This window comes from Bubalus bubalis, chromosome 1 (genome assembly GCF_019923935.1).
Source record: "Bubalus bubalis isolate 160015118507 breed Murrah chromosome 1, NDDB_SH_1, whole genome shotgun sequence".
Classification (NCBI taxonomy): domain Eukaryota; kingdom Metazoa; phylum Chordata; class Mammalia; order Artiodactyla; family Bovidae; genus Bubalus; species Bubalus bubalis.
Window position 1 is genome coordinate 135,277,804 of NC_059157.1, and position 18,793 is coordinate 135,296,596.

Genomic DNA, 18,793 nt, shown 5'->3' on the forward strand with positions numbered 1-18,793 from the left:
TGCTTATTAATATTGCTGTAGTTTTTCCACATGCTTCATGGTTTTGACTTCACATTTATTAATTAGAATGCTGAATTACCCTCATTTCTTCCATCTGTGGGATGGGGAACAAGGATGGTTCTTTTAATTGCTTCAAACCCTGGTGTTTTGCTAGGTTTCTAGTAATCTGAGGTTCTTAATTAGTTGCAGCTTCCACCAATTTTATTTCTTTAGCAAGAAAAATCGAGTAAAATCTAAAAGTGTGTCCAGCATCACAGTGGTAGCCTCTGTCAAGGCATCTACAGCTGCCAGTGTGCCCTGTGCCACAACCAGGCTCGCCTTCCTTACAGCTCACAGAAACAGTCTCCTCTCCCGTGTGCCAAGCAGAGACTTGTGTTCAGAGCCAGATGGACGGTGCTCCATCGTCCTGTTAGACCACCAGATTTATGTTAATCATCAGATTAGACCCTTTCATCAGGGAGTTTAGAATTTAAAGAGAAAATTAATACATCAGTTGTGACTTTTCCTCTGCAGGAGGTAGGCTGTGAAAGGGAAGGAAGAGATTGACATATAGGAAGATTTCTCGGTGAAGGGCTTTGTTTTTAAATCTTTATTATGAAAAATGTCAAAACATGTAAGAGAAAATGCAGTGAATTTTGTGTTCCTTGTTGCACAGTTCCCAACATTTACTGCCACATGGCCAGTCTTTTGCATCTGTATCAAGGGTCAGGAAAACTAAGGCCTGCTTTTTTGTAAACAAAGTTTTGTTGGAACACACGAAGGCCATTTGTTTGTGTTGTTGTCTGTGGCTGTCTGTGCTACAGGGACAGCGCTGAGTGATTGTGACAGCGACCGGAAGGCCCCCAGACCTAAAGCAGGAGTTATCTGGGCCTTCCCAGAAAATACTGGAATATGCCCATCCATTCCTCTCTCAGTCATATCTTTTTTCACCTTTTCTGTAAATTTGAACTCTTGTATACCTTTCAAATAGATTTACCAGCTTTGGACATTTTCGTACATTCTGTTTTATATTATTATTCATCGTCTCTTTTATCATTATTTTTATTAATCTCATTATTCTTACTTTAGCTGAACCATTTGAGAATAAAAGTTGCACATCATGATTTTTTATCTCTCAATGCTTGTATGTATTTCCTAAGAACAAGGACATTCTCCTGTTAGAGTAACCATAGTGCGATGGTCTAATTTAGGGGTATTGATATTGATACATACTGTTACTTAATGTGTTTCATGTTCAAATTTTGCTAATTGTCGAAATGATCTTTCTAACAATTGTTTACTCTGATACAGGATCCAGTCCAAGATCACACACTGACTAATCTTTAGTCTGGCCTCAGACCTTCTTTGTGTCTTAACTATATTGACATTGACAGTTTTGAAGAATATTCCTTAGTTTGGGTTTGCTTCCTCAGAAACGGGTTCAGATTATGTTGACTGTGGTTTTAAAGAAAAGGATGAAATCCTTAAACAAGCAAAAGCTATCGGTTATAATTGAAAGAATTCTGGATCAAAAATTAAGAGTCTGAGTTCTAGTTACAAAGAAAGAATTGCTTATCTGTCATCTCAGCATAATTTCCACTCTGTATGTGTGTGTGGTGAGAAGGAAAACAAAAAAGAAATACGTTGTGTTTAAAGAGCATATACTTTGGAGGTGGTGACATAGTTCTAAATAGCAGCTCTTGGTGGAGGATGTAATTTGTTTGAATGTAAGCATCTTAACATCTTAGGGCCGTTTGTAAAGGTGACAGATATATTCCTGCCTTTTCAAATTGTTCTGGGGATTAAATGAGATAACATATGTGGAGTAAAAAGTTGCTATATTGTGAGATACTGATTTAAATGTAGTAGATTTGGAAAAGAGGGAAATTAATATGAATTAGAGCTGTCAAAAAGAAACATTAAAGAAGATTACACTTGACCTGTGATCTGTAGAGAATCCATGAGAAATTTTTATGGGTGAAGCAATATGGTAAGATTAGCGTGGGAAGTAAGATTAGAGTGAGAAGATTGCAAGAACTAATGATAAACCTTAGTCTTTTGAGTTTAAAGACCTGGATTATATTCCAGCTTCTGTCTTTGGGGCTTCCCTGGTGGCTCAGAGGTTAAAGCGTCTGCCTGCAGTGCCGGAGACCTGGGTTCAATCCCTGGGTTGGGAAGATCCCCTGGAGAAGGAAATGGCAACCCACTCCAGTATTCTTGCCTGGAAAATCCCATGGAGGGAGGAGCCTGTTGGGCTACACGACTGAGTGACTTCACTTTCACTTTTCTGTCTTTGACTTGTTGTTTAAATTGGGGTAGATCACTTCACCTGTCTGGGCTGTATTTTCCAGCACTGTAAAATGACTTGTATATCAGTGTTCTTCTGAGAGGAGGAACATCACTGATAGGCAGGAATATTAAGGAAAGACTTTGAGCAGGAAGGAATAGAGCTGGATCTTGAAAAATGGATAGGCTCTGGATGGGACAAGAAGGAAAGTGGAAGCTGTTAGAATAAGCATACTAAATTAAAGAGGGCACCATTGAGAATGAACCTACTCTATCACAGAATAAGAAGGGATGCATGTTGGAAAGCAATGAGAAACTGAGGTTGTCTGTTCTAGGCCCTGTAAGTAGGATCTCTATAATTATGTGTGGCATTTAGAATTGTGGAGTAGGAAAATGGCCCTCTCAGTTATTTGAATGAAGTTTGGTGAGATGTGTATTGGAATATAACTAGATTCACTTTATGCTGCATTTTGGAATGATGGTTTGTGGATTGTTTGCTTAGGGAACCTAGGGGCTTTTTGTTGGAGAGGAGGGTCCTCAATCCTCTCCTTCCAGAAATGTGGTGTTAGAAATACCAAGACTTAATGGAAGGAAAGGGCAAGGACAAACCACTGCGAATAAAATGACCTGGAAGAAAATGCATGAGGTTGAAATACAGGCCCAAGGAGATTTTTGGAATGTTTGTGCATGTCAGTTGATTTTGGAGCTTCTGTTGATGTTGCAGGAACAATAAATGGTTTTGGAAGTAAACTAAAATAATCCTCAAAGTTGGTGGCCAGTGCTGTCGCCTGAACCGAGAGGTAAACCAGCAGCACATCACGACGCGGTGCGTGAGATTGTCTATTTAGAGCAGATTTCAGCAGTCCCGTCCTGTGGCAGGAGAAATGGTATACAAATAATTGTTCCTTGTAGATCTCTCTGCCTCAGGATTGATAACCTTGCACCCTCCACTCATTTCTGTTTATTTACCTACCTATAAATAAAATCAATGGGAGTCTTAATTATGTGTGAATCCAGTCATTCATTGGGAATAGAAGAGCCATGGGACTGTATTTGACCACAAGTTGTTGAAACAAATTCCAGAAACAAACTTAATTGGGCTGAGTGGGAATATTCTTGATCCACAAAACTGCTGTGGTTTCTTTATTTCAAAATCTGACTATCCAGGTTTTTCTGAGCTAATGATTTCAGTAAATCCTGTTTCCTGGAGTTTCTTTCTTGTATTTGCAGTCAGTGAACTTGAATGGTTACAGTGCTAAAACGAAGTATTTACTCTTGTTTTTAGAAACTGAGACAAGACAGTCCCCATATATTATAATGTACTCATAATTATTTGTTCTCTTCTTCTTTTACTAAAATATAAACTTAAGGGAATTTTCTTTACTGCTCTGTTTTTATCATTGGAAATGATCCTGGCTTACAGTAGGCACTCAACTCATAGTAATCAAATGAGTGAAGAAATTCGGTATTTCACAGCGTAATGCATAATTAATCCCAGTAATAATTAATTATGAATTAAGCCCAATAAAAAGAGAAATCACAAATGGATTCTTCTAAAATTTCCCTAAAGTCTTTCTACTTACTCTGTTTCTCCTTCCCCCTTTGATTATGGGCTTTGCTTTGATCAGTGAAAGGGGAATATGACAAGTCATATTTTGATTTTGTCTAGCAATCTGTTCATGACTTTGGAAAAAAATTCCATGATCAGGTTTTTAGTTTTAATTGGAAAGGACATTTAATTTCCTTTAATAAAAACCATCAAATTTATAAGTTATTTTGTACTAGCGGTTAAATTTTAAAACACTGGTAAATACTTAAAAATTTTCTACATAAAATTTATATTAAATCTTATTAAATTATCAAATTACCAGTGATGGGGGTGTACAAAAGACATGTGTATAGTTAATATTTGTTATTTACATGACGGGAGTTTAATTTTCTGGCTTTGGATGACTTAGAAAATCAGAAATTTCAGTGCTTTAAAAAAAAATACCTTGGAAGTAAAAATTCATGGGGCTTCCCAGATGGCTCAGTGGTGGAATCTGCTTGCCATGTAGGAGATGGGGGTTTAATTCCTGGGTTGGAAAGATCCTCTGGAGAAGGAAATGACAACCCACTCCATTATTCTTGCCTGGGAAAACACATGGCCAGAGGAGCCTGGCAGGCTACAGTCCATGGGGTCACAAAGAGTTGGACACAACTTAGTGACACAACAACGACAAAGAGGAATGCATATAATAAAGTGAAAAAAAAGTGGGGGGACTTCTTTAGTATCCCTAGCCTCAGAGACAACAATGTTAAGAACTTGTGTTTTGGTTCTTTTGTTGGTTCCCATTATATATTTGTTTTTGTCTTTCTTTGTCTGTGAGCTTTGTATACCATTTATTGTCTTCAGCTTTTGAGTGCAATGTCCATGATAATGTCTTTGTGAAATATATGTTCTTTGAATAATGCTTGGGGAGAGAAAATCATTGTAGATTGACATAAAGAAAACATGAGAAGTTAATGAACATGTGTCCTACAGTTCATTTCAATTCTGACACTGTCTCCCTGGAGTTAGCATCATCTCACCAGTAAAGGGATCAGTCCCACAAGACTACCCCCATTTCAGATGCCAGACACAGGTCCTAGGTTGTCGCTTCTGACCAACTGGCTATGAATTTGGATTCCTGTGACTTGATAATTTGGGCTGGATAATTTGCTAGAATGGCTCATAGAACTTAGGGAATCACTTATTTATGTTTACCAGTTCATTGTAAAAGGAAGGGTTTAGCAGAGGGTACAAACGAACAGATAAATGGAAGAGATGCATGAGGCAGAGTGTGGGGAAGACGTGCAGAGCCGTGTTTGCTAGTGCATTTATGCATCAGTGAGCCAGCAGGCTCTCTGAATCCCATCCTTTTGAGGCTTATATGGAGGCTTCATCATGCAGCATGGTCAGACCTTAGCCCAGTCACCACTCTCTCTCTTTGCTGGAGGAAGACAATGGTGGAGTTCTTTTTTGTGACCAGCTCCATCCTGAAGTTGTCTAGTAGCTCACCGAGAGTTTCCTCATTACAGCTAAAGTCATTTCTATCATCCAGCAAATTCCAAGGAATTTAGGACCTCTGTGAAAAACCAAGATCTAGCATCAAATATTAGAACAAAAAACATTCCCAGTGTTACTATCATTAGGAAGTTACAAGGATTTTAAGAGCTCTGTGCCAGGAATTGGACACAGAGTATGTATGTGTGTGTATGTGTGTGTGTATATTATTTCTCAGTATCAGATGGATCAAATTAGCAGTAAGGTTATTCTAGGTATACTCTGAACAAAAGTCTGGTATTTCTCTGTGTTCTCCTTGTATACATAATGTCAGTGTAGGAATACATATCTGGGTAGAATTGAACTTCAAGGAGATCCATAATCTGCCAAGTCATCCTCCATTCAGAGACTTCTGTGGGGACTTAAAGTTTGAAGCAGTTCTAGAAGTTTATTTTTGCATGTGTTCAGTTCAGTCGCTCAGTCGTGTCCGACTCTTTGCGACCCCATGAATGGCAGCACGCCAGGACTCCCTGTCCATCACCAACTCCCGGAGTTCACTCAGACTCATGTCCATTGAGTCAGTGATGCCATCCAGCCATCTCATCCTCTGTTGTCCCCTTCTCCTCTCCTGCCCCCAATCCCTCCCAGCATCAGAATCTTTTCCAATGAGTCAACTCTTCGAATGAGGCGGCCAAAGTACTGGAGTTTCAGCTTTAGCATCATTCCTTCCAAAGAAATCCCAGGGCTGATCTCCTTGCAGTCCAAGGGACTCTCAAGAGTCTTCTCCAACACCACAGTTCAAAGCATCAATTTTTCGGCACTCAGCCTTCGTCACAGTCCAACTCTCACATCCATACATGACCACAGGAAAAACCATAGCCTTGACTAGCCGGACCTTTGTTGGCAAAGTAATGTCTCTGCTTTTGAATATGTTATCTAGGTTGGTCATAACTTTCCTTCCAAGGAGTAAGCGTCTTTTAATTTCATGGCTGCAGTCACCATCTGCAGTGATTTTGGAGCCCCCAAAAATAAAGTCTGACACTGTTTACACTGTTTGCCCATCTATTTCCCATGAAGTGATGGGACTGGCTGCCATGATCTTCGTTTTCTGAATGTTGAGCTTTAAGCCAACTTTTTCAAAACTCTCCACTTTCACTTTCATCAAGAGGCTTTTGAGTTCCTCTTCACTTTCTGCCATAAGGGTGCTGTCATCTGCATATCTGAGGTTATTGATATTTCTCCTGGAAATCTTGATTCCATCTTGTGCTTCTTCCAGCCCAGCGTTTCTTATGATGTACTCTGCCTATAAGTTAAATAAGCAGGGTGACAATATACAGCCTTGACGTACTCCCTTTTCCTATTTGGAACCAGTCTGTTGTTCCATGTCCAGTTCTAACTGTTGCTTCCTGACCTGCATACAGATTTCTCAAGTGGCAGGTCAGGTGGTCTGGTATTCCCATCTCATTTCCTGCACGTGTAGTATGGTTTTAACTAGGTTGTTCTTTCACCCTTTACAATGTAAAATCTGTTGTCCTTAAAATCGGCTCTGAATAAATGAATGAATGTTCAAGGACATTTGAGAGTTTGAAGAGATAAGTGATTTTGAAAGAATAGATGTTTTACATTGACTTAGAATGGAAAAAGTTTCTTAGTATGTGGCTCACGACAGTCATAGCTTGAGCATTTGGTGTGTCCTGAATTTCTGTCCAGGAACAATGGATTAAAAAAGTGAGGAAAAGAAAAAAAAAGAGTCAATTTATATATTGTTAGGAAATGTATAAAAGGCCATTGACCCTAGACTTTTTACAAAAGTTTATTTTATTGATGTTGATTGACGAGGTTGTGTTCATTTCTGTTTATAGCAAAGTAGACTTTGTTTTTTCTGTTTACTGCTTACCCTGCACGGTAGGAAAAAGCAAACTGACGGGCTCAGAATGTTCACTGGTTCTTGGCTGACATTCGCCTCATGCTGCTGATCCTGTTCTGCTCTCCAGTGCTGCTTTTCTGCCCTTTGAATGAAACAGCCCGTTTTCCTTTGTTTCTTCCAGTCACTGACACAGAAGTCAAGCAGAATTGACTAAAACTCCAGGTGGGATTTGCTGACTTCTTTCAAATTAGTAAAATTAGTCTTTTACTAGTGACACTGTTAGACTGAATCATACTGTTAACATCTTTATTACTATACCAGGGAAGACGCATATTAATAGAATTTATGGAGACATTAAATTGTCCAGGGTAGCAGACATCAGGGAGAACTGAGAGCTTATGCTGCCTATAAGGAACTTTCTGGAATAGGAGACTACAGTTTACATGTTTGTAATTTATTTTTGATGTTTGTAAAATATTTTGATGTTTTATCTAGAAAGAAAATGATTTAAAACTACACAGATATTCAGTAATCTATATGACGTTCAAAAATAAAATAAAGTAATATTTAAAGATACTGTCTCATTGTGAAAAAGGCTTAATTGAAGCTTTGTTAAACTTACCCATTATTTGCTATCACTGAAAGTTGTGATTCCCAGGAGTTAAGTGTTGCTGTGTTACGTGGTAGTCTCATTGCTTCTCAGCTACTGTTTGGAAGCCAGGGAACAGGAATAAAAATGTTAGACTTATATTTTTTAAAAATATGGACATTTGATTAATCCAATACTGAATATAGATGATTGATTGTGAGGCTAATTAAAAATGGATATTATTTTGCAGCGGCCAAAGTCTTGACCCACTCCTGCTTTCCTGTTGGATAACTTTCTTTTTTCTTTTATTTATATCTAATATTTATCCAAAAATGATAGCCCTTTTTCAGAATGCCAATGAACAGTACTGCTATTAATTACTTTTTATATCTCAGTTGCTATTAAATGCTTGTTATGCATTCTCTCTTTTAGTTCTCATAGCAGCACTTCTATATAGTTTTACAGATGAGAAAACAGATTTAGAGAAATAAAATAACCAGCCTGATGTATCATCTCAGTAAGTGGTGGAGTCACAGTATTGTCGCAGTTCTAGTTCTGTGTGTAGTTTCTTCTGCCTTAAATGCTTGAATTTGGTGACGAATGGGCAAAACTGAAATAGAAGGCAGTGTGAATATTTATTGAATGAATGCACTGATACAATTTGAATCATGGTAAAGAACTAGCGTGCCCACCCCCCCCCCCCAAACAGTTGTGTGTTGTAAAGAAATGGCTTGGCATAGGATTATTAGATGCATGTGGGAAGGAGTAGGGAATTTGGTGTGGCTAGAAGAGAGCAAGGACATAAAATATTCAAATTATTTTAAGAGGTGAAAGCAAGAAGTAAAAATGATATGTATGAGATAGTGATATGGTTTCATAGTGGCACAGATAAACCTAGAAGATTTGAAAATGCACACACAGCTTCATTATAGTAAACACATAAGGCACATCTGTATTCTTTTGGATTTTATTTCCTCCAGTTTTAGAATGCCAGTAGAGCGAATTAGTCGACCTTCCTGTCTATCTTTCCAGGATTTTGGGGTTAGAAACTGATAATGAAAGGAGTCCCTGCCTGTTGTAAGCCTTCCAGTTTCTTTGATAAGTCTGTCCAGTTTATGTCTGTAGCACAATGAAGGGGAAAAAATAGCAAATCTTAGACCATTCTCAGTGATTCACTTTCAGCTGTCGATAATTCTTTTTATGTAGTTCTCCTTTGTGTTACCAGTTCCTCTGATCTGGTCTGCAGTGATCAACAGGATCAAAATCAAACCATAGACCCTAAAAAGCCAAACCTGGAAATGCCTTTTAAGAGCAGCCTTTATATTTTAAAATTTGCATCTTTATTTGTAACAGAGTGGTACTGTATTGAAATAGTTTTCAATGGTTTACTACGGTGTTATAGTTCACTAGTGTGTTTGGGTAATACAGTATTTCAGAGCAAAGTGTGGTTGTTTAATAAGTGCTCATAGTTCTTATTTTTTACCTTTGAAACAAAAATTATACTTCCAGGATCCTTAATTTCACATATGGTTTGCATTAGACTAACATTTGTCTTCGTTGATTTTGTGAATGAGTGAATAACATGTCAGTGATGTTATTGTCATAGTTTTTTGGTACCTGTGCAGGTGAAGTTTTTAATCACTAGCACTCCTTTGTGAGAAGGGTATATTTGATCGTATTTGTTATGCTTTGTTCTAGGGCATTTTTCAAGCTATGTATTGTCTATTGAAAGGAGATAGGCATATCAAACAAGTATCCACAATGGTGGTAGAACTTAGGTGGGTGATCTAAAGTTTAGCTGGAGGATATATCTCATCCTAAGTCATGAAGATGTGGGAGGTTTGGGGAACTGAAAACACGTTTGTGAAATAACACCCTAGAGATAGAAAGTAGTGGTGTTTGATGATTGGATAAGCTATAGGAGATGAGGGAGCAGAAGGAGCCATATTTCTTGCTTGAGTGAGAGGATAGAGCCATACTAGAGAATATGAGAAGAGGAACAAGTTTGGGGTAGGAGATGAATGAAGTTTATATAGTGGCTCAGACTGTAAGGAGTCCACCTGTTGTAATGCAGGAAACCCAGGTTAGATCCCTGGGTCGGGAAGATCCCCTGGAGAAGGGAATGGCTATCCACTGCAGTACTCTTACCTGGAGAATTCCATGGACGGAGGAGCCTGACAGGCTACAGTCGGTTGGGTTACATAGAGTCGGACATGACTGAACGGCTAACACTTTAACTTCTTTTCTGTAGTTAAGTTTGCAATGCTTTGGGGACATCTAGGAGAGAATGATGTCCAGTTGGCTTTAAGTAACTGAAAGTACTATTTTAAACAAATATAAAAAAAAATAGGAAAGAAGTTGCTTTCTTTTTTTATCCCATTGTCCCCAGTGAAAGGAATTCCATCAGAGTCATTGCCTCAGTGAAAAATGGCTGCTGCTTCAGGAGGCATCCTGTTAAATAATACAGCAGGAGGAAATGCTGCATCTGTTGTTTGTTTTCAGGAAAGCGGTGCTTCCCTAGCCACCTCCCTTGCCTTGATGGCTGCCCTCCCCAACCCCTGTTTTTTTTACATGGCATTTGAAGAACTAGTTAGTTGTACAAAATACTCTAGGTCAAAAGTATTTGGAAAATTGGGTAGGTGTGGCTGGCAAAAAAGTTGTATTTATTCATGAGTGTACTTATACTGTCCCCTGGTGGGGGTACCATATTGTATTGATGCCATCCTACCTACAGCAGTAAGAGTATGGATTTCTTCCCCTTAAGTAAAGTGATACTCTCATTACAAATTCTTTGTTATGTTGGAATAACAAAACTCTTTGGAAGCAAAGGCTTTGAAAAAGGACTTGAGAGACCTAGAGAGGAAGTTGATAAGAGACCCAGCACCTGATGTTCCTTATTCTTCCTCTTATTAGTGTTGTTCTTGGTCTAATAATTCCTTTGAGCCCCAGTTAGCTTGTTTCTTAAACAGAGATAGTAATACCTACTGTACAAGCTTGTTTTGAGATTTAAATGATACTGAGTATGCAAGCAATGCAGAACTTAATATTTATTTTGTTACTTCTAGTAAGAAATACTGAACCTCTGGACCTCAAGTTTGTGAACTACATTGCTTTGCTTTAACCTTCATATCATCAAAACAAGCATTCTGTGCTATTAACAAGGTATTTTTTAATTTAAAATTTTAAATTAAAAAAAAATTGGGAGGCTGCATCTCGTGGGCAGCTTATGGAATCTTAGTTCCCTGTCTGGGCTCATGGCAGTGAAAGTGCCGAGTCGTAACCACTGGACCGCCAGGGAATTCCCTATAAGATATTTTTTTAGCTTGTTAGTTAGTTTTAATATCTGTGTTGCCTTTATTTCTTAGAACTCAGAAGGTATTTCCTTCTTTCCTTTGAGAGTCTGTATTTCAGTGAGCCTAGTTTATTTTTTTTTAAGACTCCACACAATTTCACAGTTCAACCCAGTCATTGCTTGTATAGAAGGTGAATTAGTCCCATAGAAGCTTAAGTTACAGGCCCAAGACCATTGACATCCTAGAGGCAGAGTAGGGGTAAGGACCCAAGTGTGTTGTGAGGAAAAGGTTCACCAAACCTTTCTCTTTCTGTGGATAAATGACCTTGGTTTAATTTTCAACTGTGTTTCATGTGGCACATAAAGGCAGAATGTCAGCGGTATTACCAGTGTGGGGTCTGGCAAAATGGTCCCTGATTTGTGAGTTGCATCTGGAGTGGGAGTGACTACCTGGTAGGGGGAAGTGGTACATTCTTCTAACTGAGTGTGCCCCTTGATGGGTTGGGTCCCCTGGAAGCTATACCCATGAGACCCTTAAAAGAGGATGTTGGTTCCAGCTTAAGGTTTCCAAGCCAGGGTGGCTTCCACAGCCTCCTGTGAGTCTTGTACCCTTGTACCTGAGCAGTCATGTGGTGGTGGTTAGGAGGAAGTGCAAAGACAGCAGCTCCTGGAGTGCACGTTCTGCTGACACATCTGGCCTGCTGCTACCCTGATGGGCTTTCCGGTCCTGTAGACTTTGAGTGAACAGGTTACAGCTGTGGTCTGCTTAGGTCTTATGATTTCCTCTCGTCTGAATCATCAGGGTAGTTCTTTTCATCTGATTGGTTAGCCTTGACTTGAGATCAAAAGGCCGTAGAACAATCACACACAACAGATTTTCATCCTCTTTGGTTTTCCTCAAAATATTCTTCAAACAATTTCTGGCTTATTTCCCATCTTCTGAGGAAGAGGTGAGATTTTGTTGCCATAGTCTGACCTCCACAAATCTTGCCACCACTACCACCCCCATCCTTGAGATCTAGAATTATGTTTTAGAAATGACAGTAGGTACAAGTTATAGAGATAACTCTGATTTTTTCCAGGATTTTATAGCTGAGTTTATTGTTGCACTAATAAAGAATATGGAACACGGTGGGAGGAAGGCTAATAAGACCAGAGACCCTTAGTCATTTGAGTACATGTTGGTCTATATCCATAGTTGTGTTTAGTTCTTTTTAACTAAAATATTTTAAGGTGATAATGGGTAGTTAAGTGTGTGTAGTGCTAGGCACAATATAAGCATTTGGTGGATATTAAAAAATTGAGTCTATTATCTAAACTGTAGTAGGATTTAAGTGATCAGGCATTCCATTTCAGTGGCCTTTTTTCGTTTTTTAGTATCTGGTGTCTTGAGAAAGTTTGAAGTTCTTTGATATTAACTTTGTAAGAATGCTTGTATGAAAAACAGTTTGAATGAACAGACTCTGGGCAACAATTATGACATTTCTCTTTTGCATTTGATGACTTCTGTGATGGCTTTCATAATATTATATATAATGCTAAATATTTACGTAAACCTGTCATTTGTGACACCTAGTATCTATCCTAGGAATTAGAGCTTCATAATACATAGTAAATGTAGGTAAGAACAGATATTTCAGACAGAGAAAAAAATTAGAGTAATTGAAACATGAAGGTCACTTATAGTTTGTGGATATGAGTTTCTCTTTCTAACACTAAGCTGACAACATCAAGATAAGACACATCTTCATATGTGATTTTCCGAATACAGAGTAGCTTCCTGAGTATCTCACTGGCTCTCAATTGAAATACAAGCCAGTTCTGGCCGGCCTACTTCTACTGCATTGTGGACGTCAGCGCCTCCCTTCCCTGTGAAAAGTCCTGATTTTTCTTACCCTACTTGCATTTTTTTCAGTTTTCTTTTTAAAAAAATTTTTTTGTTGTTTTCTTGCTTTTTAATTTATTTTATTTGCTTTTTATTTGCCGCACCACGGCATGCGAGATCTTAGTTCCCCAACTGAGGGTTGAACGTGTTCCCTCTGAAGTGGGAGGGCAGATTTTTAACCCTTGGACCACCAAGGAATTCCCTTTTTCATTTTTTGTAGCATTTATCACCTTTTACATAACACTTGATTTTAAATTCTGCTGGAATTTGAACTTTGTGAGGGCAAGGATTTTTATTTATTGACGTACGTTAGTGGGTTTTGTTCCACTATTGGTCAGAGGCTAACTTTTAACATAAACAATATGTAGTAGAGAGATTAATAAAACTTTTCTTCCCCTTCTTTCTCCCGGCCCCTCTTCATTTTTTCACAGTTTTGTTGTCTATTGCAGGATACATCTCATCTTAACAACCAGTTAAAAGCAAGCAAACAAACAAAAAAACCCCAGAAAGCAAACTACCATTTAACTTGGGTTCAGGGATGAACATGGACTTTAAATCGCATTGCATCCTGGTCTCCTGAAGGAGCATCAGGCTTTCATCTTAATTTGCATTTTCTTGGGTAATTAATGTTTCACTGATGGAGAGAGTACATTTATTGCCTTCAGATCCTTTGCTGTTGATGGAGTTTTTAGTTGCTTTGATATTAGAGAAGTGGGAGAAGATAAGAAAATTGATACTTGTTTTAAATATTATTCTGTTTGTGGATAGTTCTATGAACTTGTTTTTCAAAAGATAATTGCAGTTTACTTCCCCCCCCAGATTTATATGTGAATTATGATTTAAAATTGTTAGAAAATATGAAAACATCCTTTGCAGTAACTGTTTAATTCACATTATAGAAGTGATTTTTGGTGTTCAGTTGTCACTAACCATGTTAGAAAACTAAAATACAATATCATTTTCTCTTAATTAAAAATATGCAAAATAACCCTCATTTCTCCTCGCCCACTACTTGGTGAACATGAGCTAGTATTGGCGAAACTTATGGTCAAGATGTTTTCTTGATCCATTGGCTCTGGCCAAGAGAGTTCATTTCCAGGACCATTTTGCCATTTCTATGCCTTCATTGTTCCTTCTCGTTTGACTTTTTTTTTTTTAAATACTTCCCATTGCTATTTTTATAATCTCATGGTAAGTCATAAAAGTCAACAGTTTTTTATTTTTTTTTTAACTTAGAACCTAAATTTTTAATCTTTGAATATGAGACTGTTCTTGCTCAGCATTCAAATGATATTTTGATGAATTTGTGGGGGAGAAAGTGGTCTCCCTCTCCTATTCCTCCGCCATCTTAGGACCGCCCCTCTAGACTGTTCTTAACTGTAAATACTAACTATTCTTTTGAACTCTGTAAGCAGTTACAAGTAGCTGATATTTATTGGTATTATTTCTGTGTGAAACATAAACATCTTTAAGGGTTTAATAGGATTAATTGTTTTTAAATCATAGTGTTGCTTTTTTCCCTTATAGTAACCCAAGCTCTGTGTTCATACTTGGTGTAAAGCTATCCATCTCTGCAGAGTGTAGCCTTGTAGAATAACCCCATTCTGCAGATGAGGACACTGAAGATTTGCTCATGATTGTTTGGGTATGATGTGAAAGACTTGTGTTTTTAAGGAGCAAGAGTAGAAATCTTGTGTTCTTTCCTTTCTGCCTCCACTGCCTTTCAGGTCTGAAGATGTCAGAGAAATACTGGAGTTTTAGTACTCTTCCTTTCTAATTGAACTTCATTACTATGTATAGTTCCATATAAGATAGGTTTGAATGCCTTGGAAAATTTCCTTCCTATAGAATGGTTACATAATTTTAGTGGAGAATACTTGAATAATTTATTTTTGCTTGGTCTGTTACTTTTTTGATTACAAAGTGTTTTAAAAATTTTGTTTAACCTACAAGTGTTATGCTCTGTCCTCAATTGGTAGAGGTTTGGCTGGTCTTGGGCATTATTACTTCAGGGCCCCAAAGTGTTGTCTGTAGCCTTTTTTGTTGTTGTATATTTTGAGTAAAGTTTTAGTGTAAACAGAAATATAGTCATTCATTTCTGTATTGTCTGTGGCAGCTTTGCATTGTAATAGGAGTTGAGTGGTTGTGATAGAGACTATGTGGCCTGCAAAACTAAAAATACTTTCTGGCCATAGTGTCAGCCTCTATACCATTGCATGACAACAATTGCAAAGTCAGATGGAGCCCTGTATTCATGTAATCTCCACTGGTGCGCTATTGTAATTTGGGTGGTGGGTAGGGAGAGGAGAAATGTTTTGTATTGAACTAAATATATTGAATTACAAAAGAAAGGTGGTCTTCTTTCTTTTCTTGATCCTTCCATTGAGAGTGAATGTGTGTGGAAGAGTATGTCTTTGTGTCCCTCTTCCTATGTCTGTGTGTCCAGAGTGGAATAGGCAGATAACACAGTGTGTTTGCTGGTTTAAATGTTTTAAGTTTGGTGAAGTTGAAAGCAGTTTGGTAAACCAACATCAGATGAGAATTAGGCATTTTTTTGAATTATGAATATGTAATTTATAATATTCAAGAGTCGGACACAACTTAGCAACTGACTAAACCACCACCAATTTATAAAATACTCAGAATGAATTATGTTAAAAAGGTAGGACAACCTTGAATTCTTAAAGAGGTGTATTTGTGACTGCCATTCTGATAGAAACATGGTAGTTGAATGAGCAATCTGTTTTAGCTTACTGAAGACAAAACATTTGTTGGTCCGGTCTAGATTGTACCAATTTTAAAAATACAAAGTCAAGCAATGAGTTCTTAAGCTTTTCCGTATGTGAGGAAATACTCTTAAGACACAAGAGTAACTCTTCTGAGTCTTTGTGACAGAAATGTAGTATTTTAAATTTCTGAACCTAACATCTAATTAAATGTAAATATATTTTTTCTTTTTGTGTCTAGAGTACTTCAGAATGACAATTTTCATTTTGGTAATTATCTGCTGGCATGTTCTTAATTTTTAAAAAAGTTAAGCATTTTCCTTTCTATTACAAACTGGAAGTTAAAGACTTGGTTTTGGAGTGTGATTGAGAGGCTCTGCTTCACTGAGTATTCATTATCACTCTGTGTGGTCACATTGGTCAAGGTAAATGTCATGTTCATGTGAACTTTTGTCCACGATTACTCTCTTGTGTGTGTGCATATATATAAAGCTCTTGTATCAGCTCACAGAAGACAGAGCTGGACTCTACAGCCTATAGCACACAGCACAGCAGAGTATGAATGGACAGTTGGTGTCTTGCACAGAAGTTCACAGCCAAGGGGACAAGTGGGTGCTGACATTCAGGCCACACTCAGCCAAGCCATTTCCCTGATATCGGGACTGTCTTCTTCTCAGAGGAAAGGCCTCCTTTTTACTTACATGTATTCTTTTAAATGATTTGAATTCTGTGCCAGGCACTCTTTAGCAGTTTGTAAATATTACGGTACTCAACTCTGATTACGGTTTATATTACAGGTGATGAGGACACTGAGGCACTGAGAGGTTAAGTACCTTGTCTTGGGTCGTCTGGCTGTAGTTTCTGAGCTGTGTGTTTCCACAGTTAGGCTCTTCACCCTCAGTACTGTAATATGGCTTCTCTTTTTATCTAATTTGTCCTTCTGGAGTCTAATTTGTGCAAAGATGCCACAGAGGTTATTGGTGGTCCTGATAGCATACTTGAAGGCTGAGCTGAAAGGAATTTGGCAGGACATGCTTAAAACACCTTATCATATTCCACTATAGTAATTTCCACATTGAGTGATAATCCAGATTTTGTTTAAAAGGTATGAATGTACCTCTTTAAAGCAGTAATTCCTGTTTTGTGGTCTGTGTCTTTTTTCTCTCTGAGATGTCCTCATTATTATTGTCCTTGCTTTTCTAATTCATTTTTGGGGAGAAGAATTGAGTTTATCATTCATCTTTTGTTTCTTTTGTTAATCTTAAAATCAAATTAATAAAACTTCTACTCAATATGGTATGTTTCCCACTTTTGTTCTTAAAATGAGAGAAGGACTCATTTTGCAGTGCTAATATTATTGAAAGATGTGATCCCTCTGTGCCTGCTCCCTCCCCCTCCCCGCATAGATGAATAATTTGTCTAGTTAAGTTCCCCATCCTGCCCTTTCCTGCCACACAGTCCAGTGGTCCTCAGCGCCCATTGGAATCACCTGTAGGAGCTTTTAAATTCAACAGATGTGCAGATTCTATCCTAGACCAATTAAATCCAAGTGAAGGACCCTCTGTGTCCCAAGTTAGAATCTGGAAAGGTATTTTTGTGGACAGAGTTAATCCAAGACCCGACATCCCTGGCAGAGCTGTTTCATTTCTGCTGGGAATGGATTGTTCAGCAGAATGATTTTTGTGTTGTCTAGCCTAATTACCTATTCAGATTCTTTGGCATCTTGAATCAAATATTCACCCCTTGGGAAGAGTAAGAAATCTAATAAGATCTAGGAATTGTCAGTTTTTCTGACTCGTTCCGTGTCACACACCGTGTGGTTTTAGGCAAATAGGGAAAGTTTAATTTTTTTTCAGTGTCATTATTTCTTAGATCCTTACACTATTTTATTGTCTCCATTTACCTTTTACTTGTTTCTTCCCCTTAAACTATTTTTTAAAAAACGATTTAGCTGCTATCAGCTTTTTTAAAGAAAACAATGTCAAATCTGTCATATTTCTAAGACATCCTAAGTTACAGATGCACCATTAATTTAGTGACTTTTTTTTTTTAAGGAAAATAAATTTGTTAACAGTTACATAATGTTGATGTACTCAGTTTTAAAAAAAGTAATGGGCAATAATACATTTTTGTATCACCTCTCTATCATCAGAGCTTAAATTTGATTCTGAGCCTTTTCTCATATTCAGATTCTCTACATTGAAAGTTAGTGGACTGAAAGCTTTTGATGAGTGGATGTTAGTGCCTAAAAATAAACTTTACTTTTAATAACACTCGGAACTGCCCAAACCAAACTTTAATTTAAAAATCTCTGTGGCTTAGTATGAATCTATTGTTTTTATTGTCTTTAAATGGATTGCTTACTTCCTGACAGGCAAATTTTGGGGCCCTTGAGTCTTTTTGTTTTCCACCCAATAGTGGGGTTTTTTTTATATAAATGTAATATAAAATTGAACCACATATGATACTGCCAGTGAAACTAATCTAACTGAAGTTAATAGTTGAATGGCTAGACACCAGTGCATGTTTATATTTTTCTTTGCGTTTGTGTTCCTGCATATTTCTTATTTTTAGAAAATTTGGGATCATAATAAAATTCATTTCCCCTAAATCACTGAAATAACAAAGCGAAGTGGAAATCAGAGGCAGTGATGGGTACGTTGTATTTGGCCTAACTGCTCTGCCTGTGGGCCTGATCTCAGGGTCAGTTTTCTTAAGATAATCCTCTATCACAGCTCCTTCCCCCTTTTCACTAACTTCCTCTTTTGGCTGCCCAGCTTATATCTGTGTGTGGTTCCCTGAGAAATGAGAATAGGGTGAGGAGACCGAGGGACATGATGCTTTGCTTTGATGAATGTATAGTGTGTTATTTGAGATTGCCATGTTGAAGAAGGCAGCTAACATAAGTCATTTTGTGTGAAATGGATCAGTGTAATTGAGAAGATTAAGTTGAAACTCTTTGATTTACAAATATATTCCTTTCTTAAAAGTTCTAGTTGGAGGTAATCACCATTATTTATTGTGCTTTCAGTCTTGTGCTAAGCAGTTTAATTTGAACTTCATCTGTGACTTTTCTGTTGTCCAGAAGTTCATTTAACAAAAATCTTTCTAAGAAGATTGATTATGGTAGGATTGATAAATTTT

At 37.7% G+C, this 18,793-nt stretch overlaps 1 protein-coding gene across 12 annotated transcripts in view; it reads left to right on the plus strand.

Annotated features, from left to right (window-relative positions):
* TBL1XR1 (TBL1X receptor 1) overlaps positions 1-18,793 on the plus strand; it is a 179,894-nt gene that overhangs the window by 65,465 nt on the left and 95,636 nt on the right. Inside the window, exon 1 of one of the 12 annotated variants that reach the window (XM_025288172.3) lies at positions 10,861-10,908. The exons of 9 other annotated variants lie outside the window; for them this stretch is intronic. The gene's annotated coding sequence lies outside the window, so the exon portion shown is untranslated. Of the gene's footprint in view, positions 1-10,860; positions 10,909-18,793 lie in introns of those variants that run through there. 2 more of the 12 variants (XM_025288154.3, XM_045166066.1) reach the window with 2 other exon arrangements.